At 54.5% G+C, this 19,217-nt stretch overlaps 1 protein-coding gene across 2 annotated transcripts in view; it reads right to left on the bottom strand.

The window, feature by feature from the left end:
* Nucleotides 1-19,217, bottom strand: part of LOC142910681 (coxsackievirus and adenovirus receptor homolog) — a 107,817-nt gene that overhangs the window by 78,091 nt on the left and 10,509 nt on the right. The window lies entirely within an intron of this gene.

Genomic DNA, 19,217 nt, shown 5'->3' with positions numbered 1-19,217 from the left:
TGTGGGTCTCTGTGTGGTGAGTCTATGGGTCTCTGTGTGGTGAGTCTGTGGGTCTCTGTGTGTGGTGAGTCTGTGGGTCTCTATGTGAGTGAGTCTGTGGGTCTCTGTGTGTGGTGAGTCTGTGGGTCTCTGTGTGGTGAGTCTGTGGGTCTCTTTGTGAGTCTATGGGTCTCTGTGTGTGGTGAGTCTGTGCGTCTCTGTGTGGTGAGTTTGTGGGTCTCTGTGTGATGATTCTATGGGTCTCTGTGTGGTGAGTCTGTGGGTCTCTGTGTGGTGAGTCTATGGGTCTCTGTGTGGTGAGTCTATGGGTCTCTGTGTGTGGTGAGTCTGTGGGTCTCTGTGTGGTGAGTCTGTGGGTCTCTGTGTGGTGAGTCTATGGGTCTCTGTGTGGTGAGTCTATGGGTCTCTGTGTGGTGAGTCTATGGGTCTCTGTGTGGTGAGTCTATGGGTCTCTGTGTGTGGTGAGTTTATGGGTCTCTGTGTGTGGTGAGTCTATGGGTCTCTGTGTGTGGTGAGTCTATGGGTCTCTGTGTGTGGTGAGTCTATGGGTCTCTGTGTGTGGTGAGTCTATGGGTCTCTGTGTGTGGTGAGTCTATGAGTCTCTGTGTGTGGTGAGTCTGTGGGTCTCTGTGTGTGGTGAGTCTATGGGTCTCTGTGTGTGGTGAGTCTATGGGTCTGTGTGTGTGGTGAGTCTATGGGTCTCTGTGTGGTGAGTCTGTGGGACTCTCTGTGTGGTGAGTCTGTGGGTCTCTTTGTGAGTCTATGGGTCTCTGTGTGTGGAGAGTCTGTGGGTCTCTGTGTGGTGAGTCTGTGGGTCTCTGTGTGGTGAGTCTATGGGTCTCTGTGTGGTGAGTCTGTGGGTCTCTGTGTGGTGAGTCTGTGGGTCTCTGTGTGGTGAGTCTGTGGGTCTCTGTGTGTGGTGAGTCTGTGGGTCTGTGTGTGGTGAGTCTGTGGGTCTGTGTGTGGTGAGTCTGTGGGTCTCTGTGTGTGGTGAGTCTATGGGTCTCTGTGTGGTGAGTCTGTGGGTCTCTGTGTGGTGAGTCTGTGGGTCTCTGTGTGGTGAGTCTGTGGGTCTCTGTGTGGTGAGTCTGTGGGTCTCTGTGTGTGGTGAGTCTGTTGGTCTCTGTGTGTGATGAGTCTATGGGTCTCTGTGTGGTGAGTCTATGGGTCTCTGTGTGGTGAGTCTGTGGGTCTGTGTGTGGTGAGTCTGTGGGTCTCTGTGTGGTGAGTCTATGGGTCTCTGTGTGGTGAGTCTGTGGGTCTCTGTGTGTGGTGAGTCTGTGGGTCTCTATGTGAGTGAGTCTGTGGGTCTCTGTGTGTGGTGAGTCTGTGGGTCTCTGTGTGGTGAGTCTGTGGGTCTCTTTGTGAGTCTATGGGTCTCTGTGTGTGGTGAGTCTGTGGGTCTCTGTGTGGTGAGTTTGTGGGTCTCTGTGTGATGATTCTATGGGTCTCTGTGTGGTGAGTCTGTGGGTCTCTGTGTGGTGAGTCTATGGGTCTCTGTGTGGTGAGTCTATGGGTCTCTGTGTGTGGTGAGTCTGTGGGTCTCTGTGTGGTGAGTCTGTGGGTCTCTGTGTGGTGAGTCTATGGGTCTCTGTGTGGTGAGTCTATGGGTCTCTGTGTGGTGAGTCTATGGGTCTCTGTGTGGTGAGTCTATGGGTCTCTGTGTGTGGTGAGTTTATGGGTCTCTGTGTGTGGTGAGTCTATGGGTCTCTGTGTGTGGTGAGTCTGTGGGTCTCTGTGTGGTGGGTCTCTGTGTGGTGAGTCTGTGGGTCTCTGTGTGGTGAGTCTGTGGGTCTCTGTGTGTGGTGAGTCTGTGGGTCTCTATGTGAGTGAGTCTGTGGGTCTCTGTGTGTGGTGAGTCTGTGGGTCTCTGTGTGGTGAGTCTGTGGGTCTCTTTGTGAGTCTATGGGTCTCTGTGTGTGGTGAGTCTGTGGGTCTCTGTGTGGTGAGTCTGTGGGTCTCTGTGTGATGATTCTATGGGTCTCTGTGTGGTGAGTCTGTGGGTCTCTGTGTGGTGAGTCTATGGGTCTCTGTGTGGTGAGTCTATGGGTCTCTGTGTGTGGTGAGTCTGTGGGTCTCTGTGTGGTGAGTCTGTGGGTCTCTGTGTGGTGAGTCTATGGGTCTCTGTGTGGTGAGTCTATGGGTCTCTGTGTGGTGAGTCTATGGGTCTCTGTGTGGTGAGTCTATGGGTCTCTGTGTGTGGTGAGTTTATGGGTCTCTGTGTGTGGTGAGTCTATGGGTCTCTGTGTGTGGTGAGTCTGTGGGTCTCTGTGTGGTGGGTCTCTGTGTGGTGAGTCTGTGGGTCTCTGTGTGATGAGTCTATGGGTCTCTGTGTGTGGTGAATCTATGGGTCTCTGTGTGATGAGTCTATGGGTCTCTGTGTGGTGAGTCTATGGGTCTCTGTGTGGTGAGTCTGTGGGTCTCTGTGTGTGGTGAGTCTGTGGGTCTCTGTGTGGTGAGTCTATGGGTCTCTGTGTGGGGAGTCTGTGGGTCTCTGTGTGGTGAGTCTATGGGTCTCTGTGTGGTGATTCTATGGGTCTCTGTGTGGTGAGTCTATGGGTCTCTGTGTGGTGAGTCTATAAGTATATGTGTGTGCTGAGTCTATGAGTCTCTGTGTGGTGATGAGTCTATGAGTCTCTGTGTGCTGATTCTATGAGTCTCTGTGTGTGGTGAGTCTATGGGTCTCTGTGTGTGGTAAGTCTATGGGTCTCTGTGTGTCGTGAGTCTATGCGTCTCTGTGTGTGGTGAGTCTATGGGTCTCTGTGTGTGGTGAGTCTATGGGTCTCTGTGTGTGGTGAGTCTATGGGTCTCTGTGTGTGGTGAGTCTATGGGTCTCTGTGTGTGGTGAGTCTATGAGTCTCTGTGTGTGGTGAGTCTGTGGGTCTCTGTGTGTGGTGAGTCTATGGGTCTCTGTGTGTGGTGAGTCTATGGGTCTCTGTGTGTGGTGAGTCTATGGGTCTCTGTGTGTGGTAAGTCTATGGGTATCTGTGTGTGGTGAGACTATGGGTCTCTGTGTGTGGTGAGTCTATGGGTCTCTGTGTGTGGTGAGTCTATGGGTCTCTGTGTGTGGTGAGTCTATGGGTCTCTGTGTGTGGTGAGTCTATGGGTCTCTGTGTGTGGTGAGTCTATGGGTCTCTGTGTGTGGTGAGTCTATGGGTCTCTGTGTGTGGTGAGTCTATGAGTCTCTGTGTGTGGTGAGTCTGTGGGTCTCTGTGTGTGGTGAGTCTATGGGTCTCTGTGTGTGGTGAGTCTATGGGTCTGTGTGTGTGGTGAGTCTATGGGTCTCTGTGTGGTGAGTCTGTGGGACTCTCTGTGTGGTGAGTCTGTGGGTCTCTTTGTGAGTCTATGGGTCTCTGTGTGTGGAGAGTCTGTGGGTCTCTGTGTGGTGAGTCTGTGGGTCTCTGTGTGGTGAGTCTATGGGTCTCTGTGTGGTGAGTCTGTGGGTCTCTGTGTGGTGAGTCTGTGGGTCTCTGTGTGGTGAGTCTGTGGGTCTCTGTGTGTGGTGAGTCTGTGGGTCTGTGTGTGGTGAGTCTGTGGGTCTGTTTGTGGTGAGTCTGTGGGTCTCTGTGTGTGGTGAGTCTATGGGTCTCTGTGTGGTGAGTCTGTGGGTCTCTGTGTGGTGAGTCTGTGGGTCTCTGTGTGGTGAGTCTGTGGGTCTCTGTGTGGTGAGTCTATGGGTCTCTGTGTGGTGAGTCTGTGGGTCTCTGTGTGTGGTGAGTCTGTGGGTCTCTATGTGAGTGAGTCTGTGGGTCTCTGTGTGTGGTGAGTCTGTGGGTCTCTGTGTGGTGAGTCTGTGGATCTCTTTGTGAGTCTATGGGTCTCTGTGTGTGGTGAGTCTGTGGGTCTCTGTGTGGTGAGTTTGTGGGTCTCTGTGTGATGATTCTATGGGTCTCTGTGTGGTGAGTCTGTGGGTCTCTGTGTGGTGAGTCTATGGGTCTCTGTGTGGTGAGTCTATGGGTCTCTGTGTGTGGTGAGTCTGTGGGTCTCTGTGTGGTGAGTCTGTGGGTCTCTGTGTGGTGAGTCTATGGGTCTCTGTGTGGTGAGTCTATGGGTCTCTGTGTGGTGAGTCTATGGGTCTCTGTGTGGTGAGTCTATGGGTCTCTGTGTGTGGTGAGTTTATGGGTCTCTGTGTGTGGTGAGTCTATGGGTCTCTGTGTGTGGTGAGTCTATGGGTCTCTGTGTGTGGTGAGTCTATGGGTCTCTGTGTGTGGTGAGTCTATGGGTCTCTGTGTGTGGTGAGTCTATGAGTCTCTGTGTGTGGTGAGTCTGTGGGTCTCTGTGTGTGGTGAGTCTATGGGTCTCTGTGTGTGGTGAGTCTATGGGTCTGTGTGTGTGGTGAGTCTATGGGTCTCTGTGTGGTGAGTCTGTGGGACTCTCTGTGTGGTGAGTCTGTGGGTCTCTTTGTGAGTCTATGGGTCTCTGTGTGTGGAGAGTCTGTGGGTCTCTGTGTGGTGAGTCTGTGGGTCTCTGTGTGGTGAGTCTATGGGTCTCTGTGTGGTGAGTCTGTGGGTCTCTGTGTGGTGAGTCTGTGGGTCTCTGTGTGGTGAGTCTGTGGGTCTCTGTGTGTGGTGAGTCTGTGGGTCTGTGTGTGGTGAGTCTGTGGGTCTGTGTGTGGTGAGTCTGTGGGTCTCTGTGTGTGGTGAGTCTATGGGTCTCTGTGTGGTGAGTCTGTGGGTCTCTGTGTGGTGAGTCTGTGGGTCTCTGTGTGGTGAGTCTGTGGGTCTCTGTGTGGTGAGTCTGTGGGTCTCTGTGTGTGGTGAGTCTGTTGGTCTCTGTGTGTGATGAGTCTATGGGTCTCTGTGTGGTGAGTCTATGGGTCTCTGTGTGGTGAGTCTGTGGGTCTCTGTGTGTGGTGAGTCTGTGGGTCTCTGTGTGGTGAGTCTATGGGTCTCTGTGTGGTGAGTCTGTGGGTCTCTGTGTGTGGTGAGTCTGTGGGTCTCTATGTGAGTGAGTCTGTGGGTCTCTGTGTGTGGTGAGTCTGTGGGTCTCTGTGTGGTGAGTCTGTGGGTCTCTTTGTGAGTCTATGGGTCTCTGTGTGTGGTGAGTCTGTGGGTCTCTGTGTGGTGAGTTTGTGGGTCTCTGTGTGATGATTCTATGGGTCTCTGTGTGGTGAGTCTGTGGGTCTCTGTGTGGTGAGTCTATGGGTCTCTGTGTGGTGAGTCTATGGGTCTCTGTGTGTGGTGAGTCTGTGGGTCTCTGTGTGGTGAGTCTGTGGGTCTCTGTGTGGTGAGTCTATGGGTCTCTGTGTGGTGAGTCTATGGGTCTCTGTGTGGTGAGTCTATGGGTCTCTGTGTGGTGAGTCTATCGGTCTCTGTGTGTGGTGAGTTTATGGGTCTCTGTGTGTGGTGAGTCTATGGGTCTCTGTGTGTGGTGAGTCTGTGGGTCTCTGTGTGGTGGGTCTCTGTGTGGTGAGTCTGTGGGTCTCTGTGTGGTGAGTCTATGGGTCTCTGTGTGTGGTGAGTCTATGGGTCTCTGTGTGATGAGTCTATGGGTCTCTGTGTGGTGAGTCTATGGGTCTCTGTGTGGTGAGTCTGTGGGTCTCTGTGTGTGGTGAGTCTGTGGGTCTCTGTGTGGTGAGTCTATGGGTCTCTGTGTGGTGAGTCTGTGGGTCTCTGTGTGGTGAGTCTATGGGGCTCTGTGTGGTGAGTCTATGGGTCTCTGTGTGGTGAGTCTATGGGTCTCTGTGTGGTGAGTCTATGAGTATCTGTGTGTGCTGAGTCTATGAGTCTCTGTGTGGTGATGAGTCTATGAGTCTCTGTGTGCTGATTCTATGAGTCTCTGTGTGTGGTGAGTCTATGGGTCTCTGTGTGTGGTAAGTCTATGGGTCTCTGTGTGTGGTGAGACTATGGGTCTCTGTGTGTGGTGAGTCTATGGGTCTCTGTGTGTGGTGAGTCTATGGGTCTCTGTGTGTGGTGAGTCTATGGGTCTCTGTGTGTGGTGAGTCTATGGGTCTCTGTGTGTGGTGAGTCTATGGGTCTCTGTGTGTGGTGAGTCTATGGGTCTCTGTGTGTGGTGAGTCTATGAGTCTCTGTGTGTGGTGAGTCTGTGGGTCTCTGTGTGTGGTGAGTCTATGGGTCTCTGTGTGTGGTGAGTCTGTGGGTCTCTGTGTGTGGTGAGTCTATGGGTCTCTGTGTGTGGTAAGTCTATGGGTCTCTGTGTGTGGTGAGACTATGGGTCTCTGTGTGTGGTGAGTCTATGGGTCTCTGTGTGTGGTGAGTCTATGGGTCTCTGTGTGTGGTGAGTCTATGGGTCTCTGTGTGTGGTGAGTCTATGGGTCTCTGTGTGTGGTGAGTCTATGGGTCTCTGTGTGTGGTGAGTCTATGGGTCTCTGTGTGTGGTGAGTCTATGAGTCTCTGTGTGTGGTGAGTCTGTGGGTCTCTGTGTGTGGTGAGTCTATGGGTCTCTGTGTGTGGTGAGTCTATGGGTCTCTGTGTGGTGAGTCTGTGGGACTCTCTGTGTGGTGAGTCTGTGGGTCTCTTTGTGAGTCTATGGGTCTCTGTGTGTGGAGAGTCTGTGGGTCTCTGTGTGGTGAGTCTGTGGGTCTCTGTGTGGTGAGTCTATGGGTCTCTGTGTGTGGTGAGTCTATGGGTCTCTGTGTGGTGAGTCTGTGGGTCTCTGTGTGGTGAGTCTGTGGGTCTCTGTGTGGTGAGTCTGTGGGTCTCTGTGTGTGGTGAGTCTGTGGGTCTGTGTGTGGTGAGTCTGTGGGTCTCTGTGTGTGGTGAGCCTATGGGTCTCTGTGTGGTGAGTCTGTGGGTCTCTGTGTGGTGAGTCTGTGGGTCTCTGTGTGATGAGTCTGTGGGTCTCTGTGTGTGGTGAGTCTGTGGGCTCTGTGTAGTGAGTCTGTGGGTCTCTGTGTGGTGAGTCTGTGGGTCTCTGTGTGGTGAGTCTGTGGGTCTCTGTGTGTGGTGAGTCTGTGGGTCTCTGTGTGGTGAGTCTGTGGGTCTCTGTGTGTGGTGAGTTTGTGAGTCTCTGTGTGGTGAGTCTGTGGGTCTCTTTGTGAGTCTATGGGTCTCTGTGTGTGGTGAGTCTGTGGGTCTCTGTGTGGTGAGTCTGTGGGTCTCTGTGTGATGATTCTATGGGTCTCTGTGTGGTGAGTCTGTGGGTCTCTGTGTGGTGAGTCTATGGGTCTCTGTGTGGTGAGTCTATGGGTCTCTGTGTGTGGTGAGTCTGTGGGTCTCTGTGTGGTGAGTCTGTGGGTCTCTGTGTGGTGAGTCTATGGGTCTCTGTGTGGTGAGTCTATGGGTCTCTGTGTGGTGAGTCTATGGGTCTCTGTGTGGTGAGTCTATGGGTCTCTGTGTGTGGTGAGTTTATGGGTCTCTGTGTGTGGTGAGTCTATGGGTCTCTGTGTGTGGTGAGTCTGTGGGTCTCTGTGTGGTGGGTCTCTGTGTGGTGAGTCTGTGGGTCTCTGTGTGGTGAGTCTATGGGTCTCTGTGTGTGGTGAGTCTATGGGTCTCTGTGTGATGAGTCTATGGGTCTCTGTGTGGTGAGTCTATGGGTCTCTGTGTGTGGTGAGTCTATGGGTCTCTGTGTGATGAGTCTATGGGTCTCTGTGTGGTGAGTCTATGGGTCTCTGTGTGGTGAGTCTGTGGGTCTCTGTGTGGTGAGTCTATGGGTCTCTGTGTGGTGAGTCTATGGGTCTCTGTGTGGTGAGTCTGTGGGTCTCTGTGTGGTGAGTCTGTGGGTCTCTGTGTGGTGAGTCTGTGGGTCTCTGTGTGTGGTGAGTCTGTGGGTCTGTGTGTGGTGAGTCTGTGGGTCTCTGTGTGTGGTGAGCCTATGGGTCTCTGTGTGGTGAGTCTGTGGGTCTCTGTGTGGTGAGTCTGTGGGTCTCTGTGTGATGAGTCTGTGGGTCTCTGTGTGTGGTGAGTCTGTGGGCTCTGTGTAGTGAGTCTGTGGGTCTCTGTGTGGTGAGTCTGTGGGTCTCTGTGTGGTGAGTCTGTGGGTCTCTGTGTGTGGTGAGTCTGTGGGTCTCTGTGTGGTGAGTCTGTGGGTCTCTGTGTGTGGTGAGTTTGTGAGTCTCTGTGTGGTGAGTCTGTGGGTCTCTTTGTGAGTCTATGGGTCTCTGTGTGTGGTGAGTCTGTGGGTCTCTGTGTGGTGAGTCTGTGGGTCTCTGTGTGATGATTCTATGGGTCTCTGTGTGGTGAGTCTGTGGGTCTCTGTGTGGTGAGTCTATGGGTCTCTGTGTGGTGAGTCTATGGGTCTCTGTGTGTGGTGAGTCTGTGGGTCTCTGTGTGGTGAGTCTGTGGGTCTCTGTGTGGTGAGTCTATGGGTCTCTGTGTGGTGAGTCTATGGGTCTCTGTGTGGTGAGTCTATGGGTCTCTGTGTGGTGAGTCTATGGGTCTCTGTGTGTGGTGAGTTTATGGGTCTCTGTGTGTGGTGAGTCTATGGGTCTCTGTGTGTGGTGAGTCTGTGGGCCTTGTGTTGTGGGTCTCTGTGTGGTGAGTCTGTGGGTCTCTGTGTGGTGAGTCTATGGGTCTCTGTGTGTGGTGAGTCTATGGGTCTCTGTGTGATGAGTCTATGGGTCTCTGTGTGGTGAGTCTATGGGTCTCTGTGTGTGGTGAGTCTATGGGTCTCTGTGTGATGAGTCTATGGGTCTCTGTGTGGTGAGTCTATGGGTCTCTGTGTGGTGAGTCTGTGGGTCTCTGTGTGTGGTGAGTCTGTGGGTCTCTGTGTGGTGAGTCTATGGGTCTCTGTGTGGTGAGTCTGTGGGTCTCTGTGTGGTGAGTCTATGGGGCTCTGTGTGGTGAGTCTATGGGTCTCTGTGTGGTGAGTCTATGGGTCTCTGTGTGGTGAGTCTATGAGTATCTGTGTGTGCTGAGTCTATGAGTCTCTGTGTGGTGATGAGTCTATGAGTCTCTGTGTGCTGATTCTATGAGTCTCTGTGTGTGGTGAGTCTATGGGTCTCTGTGTGTGGTAAGTCTATGGGTCTCTGTGTGTGGTGAGACTATGGGTCTCTGTGTGTGGTGAGTCTATGGGTCTCTGTGTGTGGTGAGTCTATGGGTCTCTGTGTGTGGTGAGTCTATGGGTCTCTGTGTGTGGTGAGTCTATGGGTCTCTGTGTGTGGTGAGTCTATGGGTCTCTGTGTGTGGTGAGTCTATGGGTCTCTGTGTGTGGTGAGTCTATGAGTCTCTGTGTGTGGTGAGTCTGTGGGTCTCTGTGTGTGGTGAGTCTATGGGTCTCTGTGTGTGGTGAGTCTGTGGGTCTCTGTGTGTGGTGAGTCTATGGGTCTCTGTGTGTGGTAAGTCTATGGGTCTCTGTGTGTGGTGAGACTATGGGTCTCTGTGTGTGGTGAGTCTATGGGTCTCTGTGTGTGGTGAGTCTATGGGTCTCTGTGTGTGGTGAGTCTATGGGTCTCTGTGTGTGGTGAGTCTATGGGTCTCTGTGTGTGGTGAGTCTATGGGTCTCTGTGTGTGGTGAGTCTATGGGTCTCTGTGTGTGGTGAGTCTATGAGTCTCTGTGTGTGGTGAGTCTGTGGGTCTCTGTGTGTGGTGAGTCTATGGGTCTCTGTGTGTGGTGAGTCTATGGGTCTCTGTGTGGTGAGTCTGTGGGACTCTCTGTGTGGTGAGTCTGTGGGTCTCTTTGTGAGTCTATGGGTCTCTGTGTGTGGAGAGTCTGTGGGTCTCTGTGTGGTGAGTCTATGGGTCTCTGTGTGGTGAGTCTATGGGTCTCTGTGTGTGGTGAGTCTATGGGTCTCTGTGTGGTGAGTCTGTGGGTCTCTGTGTGGTGAGTCTGTGGGTCTCTGTGTGGTGAGTCTGTGGGTCTCTGTGTGTGGTGAGTCTGTGGGTCTGTGTGTGGTGAGTCTGTGGGTCTCTGTGTGTGGTGAGTCTATGGGTCTCTGTGTGGTGAGTCTGTGGGTCTCTGTGTGGTGAGTCTATGGGGCTCTGTGTGGTGAGTCTATGGGTCTCTGTGTGGTGAGTCTATGGGTCTCTGTGTGGTGAGTCTATGAGTATCTGTGTGTGCTGAGTCTATGAGTCTCTGTGTGGTGATGAGTCTATGAGTCTCTGTGTGCTGATTCTATGAGTCTCTGTGTGTGGTGAGTCTATGGGTCTCTGTGTGTGGTAAGTCTATGGGTCTCTGTGTGTGGTGAGACTATGGGTCTCTGTGTGTGGTGAGTCTATGGGTCTCTGTGTGTGGTGAGTCTATGGGTCTCTGTGTGTGGTGAGTCTATGGGTCTCTGTGTGTGGTGAGTCTATGGGTCTCTGTGTGTGGTGAGTCTATGGGTCTCTGTGTGTGGTGAGTCTATGGGTCTCTGTGTGTGGTGAGTCTATGAGTCTCTGTGTGTGGTGAGTCTGTGGGTCTCTGTGTGTGGTGAGTCTATGGGTCTCTGTGTGTGGTGAGTCTGTGGGTCTCTGTGTGTGGTGAGTCTATGGGTCTCTGTGTGTGGTAAGTCTATGGGTCTCTGTGTGTGGTGAGACTATGGGTCTCTGTGTGTGGTGAGTCTATGGGTCTCTGTGTGTGGTGAGTCTATGGGTCTCTGTGTGTGGTGAGTCTATGGGTCTCTGTGTGTGGTGAGTCTATGGGTCTCTGTGTGTGGTGAGTCTATGGGTCTCTGTGTGTGGTGAGTCTATGGGTCTCTGTGTGTGGTGAGTCTATGGGTCTCTGTGTGTGGTGAGTCTATGGGTCTCTGTGTGTGGTGAGTCTATGGGTCTCTGTGTGTGGTGAGTCTATGGGTCTCTGTGTGTGGTGAGTCTATGGGTCTCTGTGTGTGGTGAGTCTATGGGTCTCTGTGTGTGGTGAGTCTATGGGTCTCTGTGTGTGGTGAGTCTATGGGTCTCTGTGTGTGGTGAGTCTATGAGTCTCTGTGTGTGGTGAGTCTGTGGGTCTCTGTGTGTGGTGAGTCTATGGGTCTCTGTGTGTGGTGAGTCTATGGGTCTCTGTGTGGTGAGTCTGTGGGACTCTCTGTGTGGTGAGTCTGTGGGTCTCTTTGTGAGTCTATGGGTCTCTGTGTGTGGAGAGTCTGTGGGTCTCTGTGTGGTGAGTCTATGGGTCTCTGTGTGGTGAGTCTATGGGTCTCTGTGTGTGGTGAGTCTATGGGTCTCTGTGTGGTGAGTCTGTGGGTCTCTGTGTGGTGAGTCTGTGGGTCTCTGTGTGGTGAGTCTGTGGGTCTCTGTGTGTGGTGAGTCTGTGGGTCTGTGTGTGGTGAGTCTGTGGGTCTCTGTGTGTGGTGAGTCTATGGGTCTCTGTGTGGTAAGTCTGTGGGTCTCTGTGTGGTGAGTCTGTGGGTCTCTGTGTGGTGAGTCTGTGGGTCTCTGTGTGTGGTGAGTCTGTGGGCTCTGTGTAGTGAGTCTGTGGGTCTCTGTATGGTGAGTCTGTGGGTCTCTGACACCCACGGGCACCCACAGAGAGCCGCAGACACAGAGACACCCACAGAGACCCACAGAGACACTCACAGAGACCCAGAGAGACTCACAGAGACCCACAGACACCCACAGATACCCACAGACACAGAGACACTCACAGAGACCCACAGAGACACCCACAGAGACCCACAGAGACCCACAGAGACTCACAGAGACCCACAGAGACCCGCAGACACAGAGACACTCACAGAGACTCACAAAGACCCACAGACACAGAGACACAGAGACACTCACAGAGACTCACAGAGACCCACAGACACCCAGACCCACAGAGACCCACAGACACAGAGACACCCACAGAGACCCACAGACACCCAGACCCACAGAGACCCATCCGCAGACACAGAGACACCCACAGAGACCCACAGAGACTCACAGAGACCCAGAGACCCGCAGACACAGAGACCCACAGAGACCCACAGAGACCCACAGACACCCAGACCCACAGAGACCCACAGAGACCCACAGACACCCAGACCCACAGAGACCCACAGAGACCCACAGACGCCCAGACCCACAGAGACCCGCAGACACAAAGACTCACAGAGACCCACAGAGACCCGCAGACACAGAGACACCCACAGAGACTCACAGAGACCCACAGAGACGTGCAGACACAGAGACACCCATAGAGACCCACAGAGACCCACAGACACCCAGACCCACAGAGACCCACAGAGACCCACAGACACCCAGACCCACAGAGACCCGCAGACACAGAAACACTCACAGAGACCCAGAGACCCACAGACACAGAGACCCACAGAGACCCACAGAGACCCACAGAGACCCGCAGACACAGAGACACTCACAGAGACTCACAGAGACCCACAGACACAGAGACACTCACAGAGACTCACAGAGACCCACAGACACCCACAAAGACCCAGAGACCCACAGACACAGAGACACCCACAGAGACCTGCAGAGACCCACAGACACCCAGACCCACAGAGACCCACAGACACAGAGACACCCACAGAGACCCACAGACACCCAGACAAACAGAGACCCACAGAGACCCGCAGACACAGAGACCCACAGAGACTCACAGAGACCCAGAGACCCGCAGACACCCAGACCCACAGAGACCCACAGACACCCAGAGACCCACAGAGACCCACAGACGCCCAGACCCACAGAGACCCGCAGACACAGAGACCCACAGAGACCCACAGAGACCCACAGACACCCAGACCCACAGAGACCCACAGACACCCAGAGACCCACAGAGACCCACAGACACCCAGACCCACAGAGACCCACAGACACCCAGAGACCCACAGAGACCCACAGACGCCCAGACCCACAGAGACCCGCAGACACAGAGACTCACAGAGACCCACAGAGACCCGCAGACACAGAGACACTCACAGAGACCCAGAGACCCACAGACACAGAGACCCAGAGAGACCCACAGAGACTCACAGAGACCCGCAGACACAGAGACACTCACAGAGACCCACAGAGACCCACAGAGACCTGCAGACACAGAGACACCCACAGAGACCCAGAGACCCGCAGACACACAGACACCCACAGAGACCCAGAGACCCGCAGACACAGAGACACCCACAGAGACCTGCAGAGACCCACAGACACCCAGACCCACAGAGACCCACAGACACAGAGACACCCACAGAGACCCACAGACACCCAGACCCACAGAGACCCACAGAGACCCGCAGACACAGAGACACCCACAGAGACCCACAGAGACTCACAGAGACCCAGAGACCCGCAGACACAGAGACCCACAGAGACCCACAGAGACCCACAGACACCCAGACCCACAGAAACCCACAGAGACCCACAGACACCCAGACCCACAGAGACCCACAGAGACCCACAGACGCCCAGACCCACAGAGACCCGCAGACACAGAGACTCACAGAGACCCACAGAGACCCGCAGACACAGAGACACCCACAGAGACTCACAGAGACCCACAGAGACGTGCAGACACAGAGACACCCATAGAGACGCACAGAGACCCACAGACACCCAGACCCACAGAGACCCACAGAGACCCACAGACACCCAGACCCACAGAGACCCGCAGACACAGAGACACTCACAGAGACCCAGAGACCCACAGACACAGAGATCCACAGAGACCCACAGAGACCCGCAGACACAGAGACACTCACAGAGACTCACAGAGACCCACAGACACAGAGACACTCACAGAGACTCACAGAGACCCACAGACACCCACAAAGACCCAGAGACCCGCAGACACAGAGACACCTGCAGAGACCCACAGACACCCAGACCAACAGAGACCCACAGAGACTCACAGAGACCCAGAGACCCGCAGACATAGAGACCCACAGAGACCCACAGAGACCCACAGACACCCAGAGACCCACAGAGACCCACAGACGCCCAGACCCACAGAGACCCGCAGACACAGAGACTCACAGAGACCCACAGAGACCCGCAGACACAGAGACACCCACAGAGACCCACAGAGACCCGCAGAGACCCACAGAGACTCACAGAGAACCACACAGACGTGTAGACACAGAGACACCCATAGAGACCCACAGAGACCCACAGACACCCAGACCCACAGAGACCCACAGAGACCCACAGACACCCAGACCCACAGAGACCCGCAGACACAGAGACACTCACAGAGACCCAGAGACCCACAGACACAGAGACCCAGAGAGACCCACAGAGACTCACAGAGACCCGCAGACACAGAGACACTCACAGAGACCCACAGAGACCCACAGAGACCCACAGACACCCGCAGACACAGAGACACCCACAGAGACCCCCAGAGACCCACAGACACAGAGAAACCCACAGAGACCCACAGAGACCCACAGAGACCCACAGACGCCCAGACCCACAGAGACCCGCAGACACAGAGACTCACAGAGACCCACAGAGACCCGCAGACACAGAGACACCCACAGAGACTCACAGAGACCCACAGAGACGTGCAGACACAGAGACACCCATAGAGACGCACAGAGACCCACAGACACCCAGACCCACAGAGACCCACAGAGACCCACAGACACCCAGACCCACAGAGACCCGCAGACACAGAGACACTCACAGAGACCCAGAGACCCACAGACACAGAGATCCACAGAGACCCACAGAGACCCGCAGACACAGAGACACTCACAGAGACTCACAGAGACCCACAGACACAGAGACACTCACAGAGACTCACAGAGACCCACAGACACCCACAAAGACCCAGAGACCCGCAGACACAGAGACACCTGCAGAGACCCACAGACACCCAGACCAACAGAGACCCACAGAGACTCACAGAGACCCAGAGACCCGCAGACATAGAGACCCACAGAGACCCACAGAGACCCACAGACACCCAGAGACCCACAGAGACCCACAGACGCCCAGACCCACAGAGACCCGCAGACACAGAGACTCACAGAGACCCACAGAGACCCGCAGACACAGAGACACCCACAGAGACCCACAGAGACCCGCAGAGACCCACAGAGACTCACAGAGAACCACACAGACGTGTAGACACAGAGACACCCATAGAGACCCACAGAGACCCACAGACACCCAGACCCACAGAGACCCACAGAGACCCACAGACACCCAGACCCACAGAGACCCGCAGACACAGAGACACTCACAGAGACCCAGAGACCCACAGACACAGAGACCCAGAGAGACCCACAGAGACTCACAGAGACCCGCAGACACAGAGACACTCACAGAGACCCACAGAGACCCACAGAGACCCACAGACACCCGCAGACACAGAGACACCCACAGAGACCCCCAGAGACCCACAGACACAGAGAAACCCACAGAGACCCACAGAGACCCACAGAGACCCATAGAGACTCGAAGACACAGAGACACCCACAAAGACCCACAGAGACCCACAGAGACCCACAGAGACTCACAGAGACCCACAGAGACCCGCAGACACAGAGACACTCACAGAGACCCACAGACACAGAGACACCCACAGAGACCCACAGAGACCCACAGAGACCCACAGAGACTCACAGAGACACTCACAGAGACCCACAGAGACCCACAGAGACCCACAGACACAGAGACCCACAGAGACCCACAGAGACCCACAGAGACCCGCAGACACAGAGACCCACAGAGACCCACAGAGACCCGCAGACACAGAGACCCACAGAGACCCACAGACACAGAGACACTCACAGAGACCCACAGAGACTCACAGAGACCCACAGAGACCCGCAGACACAGAGACCCACAGAGACCCACAGACACAGAGACCCACAGACACAGAGACCCACAGCACGGTTGGCTACTTTACGGCGCGAAACAAGTTCAACGTGCACACGTACACTCGTAGACACCCACAGACACCCAGACCCACAGAGACCCACACGTACACGCACGCACGCACACGTGTGTGTGCGTGCGTGCACGTACGTGCGTGTACGTGCGTGTACGTATGTCTACATGTGTGCGTGTACGTATGTCTACATGTGTGCGTGTACGTGCGTACGTGCGTGCAAGTGCGTGTACGTGCGTGTACGTGCGTGTGTGTACGTGCATGTGTGTACGTGTGTGTACGTGCGTGTGCGTGCGTGCATGTGCGTGCGTGCGTGTACATGCGTGTACGTGCATGTGTGTGCGTGCGTGCACGTGCGTGTACGTGCGTGTGCGCGCGTGTACGTGTGTGTGTGTACGTGCGTGTGTGTACGTGTGTGTACGGGTGCGAGGGGCTGGTAACCCCTCCACCTTCAATTAATTACCGCTAAACCACGAGTTAAACTGAAATATGTAACTAATAAGCTTGTGCCGGAGGCCCCGGGGGGCCAGGCGTCTATGACGTCTCCTGGCCAAACCCCAATTGGCGGAGCCAGGAGATTGAATATCTACCCTCGGGGCTCCTCCAGAAACAACGAAAAGCCACTACGGGTGGCCACGTGGAATGTTCGAACGCTCACTGCGGAGGAGAGGCTGCCACTCCTCTGTCGGGAGCTGGAACGGTACCGCCTGGATCTGTGTGGCATTCAGGAGGTCCGGTGGACCGGCTCTGGCTCCTGCCACCATGAGGGGTGGACCGTCCTCTACTCGGGGCAGCAGACTGCCAAACAACAGGGTGTGGCTCTTCTTTTGAACAAAAGAATGAGGGGGCGTGGGAGCATAGCGGTGAGGTGTGAGAAGCTGTAAGTCCCAGGCTACTTTGGGCTCGCCTTCCCATCAACCGGAGGCGAGGAATGGTGGTCGTTGTTACTTATGCCCCCACCAAAGATGAACATCCGTGGAGGGATGCAGGCAAAGCCGATGAGTCAGATGCCTTCTATGACCTCCTGTCACAGGTGCTGGCTAAAGTGGCCCCTCGGGATGGAGTTATCATGTTGGGTGACTTCAATGCCCGAGTTGGTCATGATACTGGCACCTGGTCTGGAGTGATTGGAGGGCATGGGCCAGATCAGCTCAATAACAACGGTAGGAGGCTGCTAGATGTTTGTGCAGCCCATGGGCTTGTAATTACCAACACGCTGTTCCGGCATCGGGGCATCCACACAACATCATGGATGCATGCCGGGTCCAAGCAAGAACATCTGCTGGACTACATAGTGACGGACCAGCGGATGCGAGCCCATGTCCTTGACACCAGGACCTACCGTGGAGCTGATCTGCCCTCTGACCATCGACTAGTCATCTGTAAGATGTGCCTGCCATTCTTCCACTCCGGTGGTGGGTGTATACCCAGGACCCCATTCCAACCTAAAGTGGCCTGGTCTCAGTTATCTGATGAAAGTTGCAAGCGAGAATTTCATCATCGCTTGCGGCTGGGATTGGCATCGTCCTCCACTCCTCCTGATGTCGAGGGTAAATGGGCGAGGTTTAGGACTGTGACTCATGCAGCTGCAATGGCTGCTTTGGGTACGCGGTCCAGACCTCCCCATAGACCCTGGCTGACAGAGGAGGTGTTCAGGATGGTTGAGAAAAAGCGACAGGCCCACTGTCATCGGCTACAGAATCCCACGTCAGAGAATGTGGAGGCTTACCGCAGCCTTCGCTCGGAGGTTCGGAGAGCCGTGAGGCGCTGCAAGGATGGGTGGTAGTCGCGGGTTGCTGAGGAGATTGAGTCTGCCTCAGTGGCCCGTGATCACAAATCTCTATTTAACTCCATCAAAAAAGTAATTTGCAGCGCCACACCTATTACCATCATTAGGGGAAAAAACGGTGACCCAATCTCCGACCCCCAGAAACAGGTTTGCAGGTTTTCTGAGCATTTCTGTGAGGTCCTGGGGGAGGGAAAATCCCTCAGCCAGGAAAACATCGTGGCACAAAGTGAGGATGACCCTGCTGAGGCTGCGGTGCCTCAAATATTGGAAGAAGTCACCCCCTGTGAGTGGCTGGCTGAGGTGCCATCTGTTGAGGAAGTACTGAAGGCGATCCGGAGTCTGAGACCAGAAAAGGCAGCGGGCAGAGATGATCTCCCAAGCGAAATGCTGAGGGAGGGCGGCGTTTGTGCACAGACTGCCCTATATGACATCATAACAACAGTCTGGACCACTGGATGGGTTCCGCAGGATTGGAAGGATGCCCTGGTGGTCCCCCTTTTTAAGAAGGGGGACCGCACAGACTGTAACAACTACAGGGGCATCTCACTCCTCAGTGTGCCGGGAAAGGTCCTGGCAAGGATTATTCAACATCGCCTTGCCAGGCATGCTGAGGAGAGGCTTGCGGAGCCCCAATGCGGTTTCAGGAAAGGGCGGTCCTGCACAGATGCCATATTTTCTGTCCGTCTGCTACAGCAGAGGTGTAGGGAATTCCAACAAGACCTACATCTCTGCTTTATTGACCTGGTCAAGGCCTATGATACCATCAGTAGGCCTGGGCTCTGGGTTGTTCTTCGTGCTTTTGGAGTACCTGACCCTCTGCTCACGATCATTAAGGACCTTCATGATGGTGAGCGGGCCCGGGTAAAACTACGTGGCCGGGAGTCAGAGCCATTCCCTGTTAACCTTGGGGTGTGACAGGGATGTCCTCTGGCTCCCACATTATTTAACATCTACTTTGACCACGTAGTTCGTGAAGCCTTCAATAGCTGTACCGGGGGAATCTCCATATGGTACAGATATAATGGGAGGCTGATCGACGCCCGGGTGCGGTCAAGGGATGGCTCCCTATTGCTCAACCATGTTATGTATGCTGATGATTTGGTAATAACTGCTCATTCAGAGGAGGAGTTGGAAACGCTGCTGCTGAGACTGGAGCGTGCCACTAAGAGGTGGGGCCTTACCATCAGCCCCACCAAAACTAAGCACCTGCCTGGGTATTTTGTACCATCGGACACTCCGCCCCCAAAACTCCCAATCGGTGATGGGGCAGTTGTGGAGAGAGTGGAGAGTTTCCCATACCTGGGCAGTGTGCTTATGACTGGCTCCAGTTTAACAGCAGAGGTCTCACTCCGAATCAGTCGAGCGGCAATATCTTTTCATCGGTTGCGTAACGCTGTGTGGAAGCTACCTGGTCTGTCGCTCCGCACTAAGCTTCAGGTCTTCTCGGCCACGGTCATTCCCTCCCTTCTCTACGCTTGCGAAACGTGGACCCCCCTAATGGAACATCTTCGCCGGTTAGAAACATTTATGCTGGCCTGCCTACGATCCATCCTGGGTTTAACCAGAATGGATTGTGTGAGGAGCTCACAAATCCTTGAAAGATCTGGGCAAGGTCCCATCGGTGAGCTCCTCCGGCGGGGAAGGCTGCGATGGCTGGGTCATGTAGCCCGCATGCCCAGCCACCGCATGCCGAAACAGCTTTTGTTTGGCCGGATTGAGGGGGCTACGCGGGCACGGCACGGGCTAGAGAAGAGATGGAGTGATGTGGTACAGGAGGACGTGG

This window comes from Petromyzon marinus, unplaced genomic scaffold (assembly GCF_048934315.1).
Source record: "Petromyzon marinus isolate PM22_M1 ecotype Great Lakes invasive population unplaced genomic scaffold, UKy_Petmar_22M1.pri1.0 PM_G_Scaffold_15, whole genome shotgun sequence".
Lineage (NCBI taxonomy): Eukaryota > Metazoa > Chordata > Hyperoartia > Petromyzontiformes > Petromyzontidae > Petromyzon > Petromyzon marinus.
This window is presented reverse-complemented; position numbering and strand designations above follow the sequence as displayed.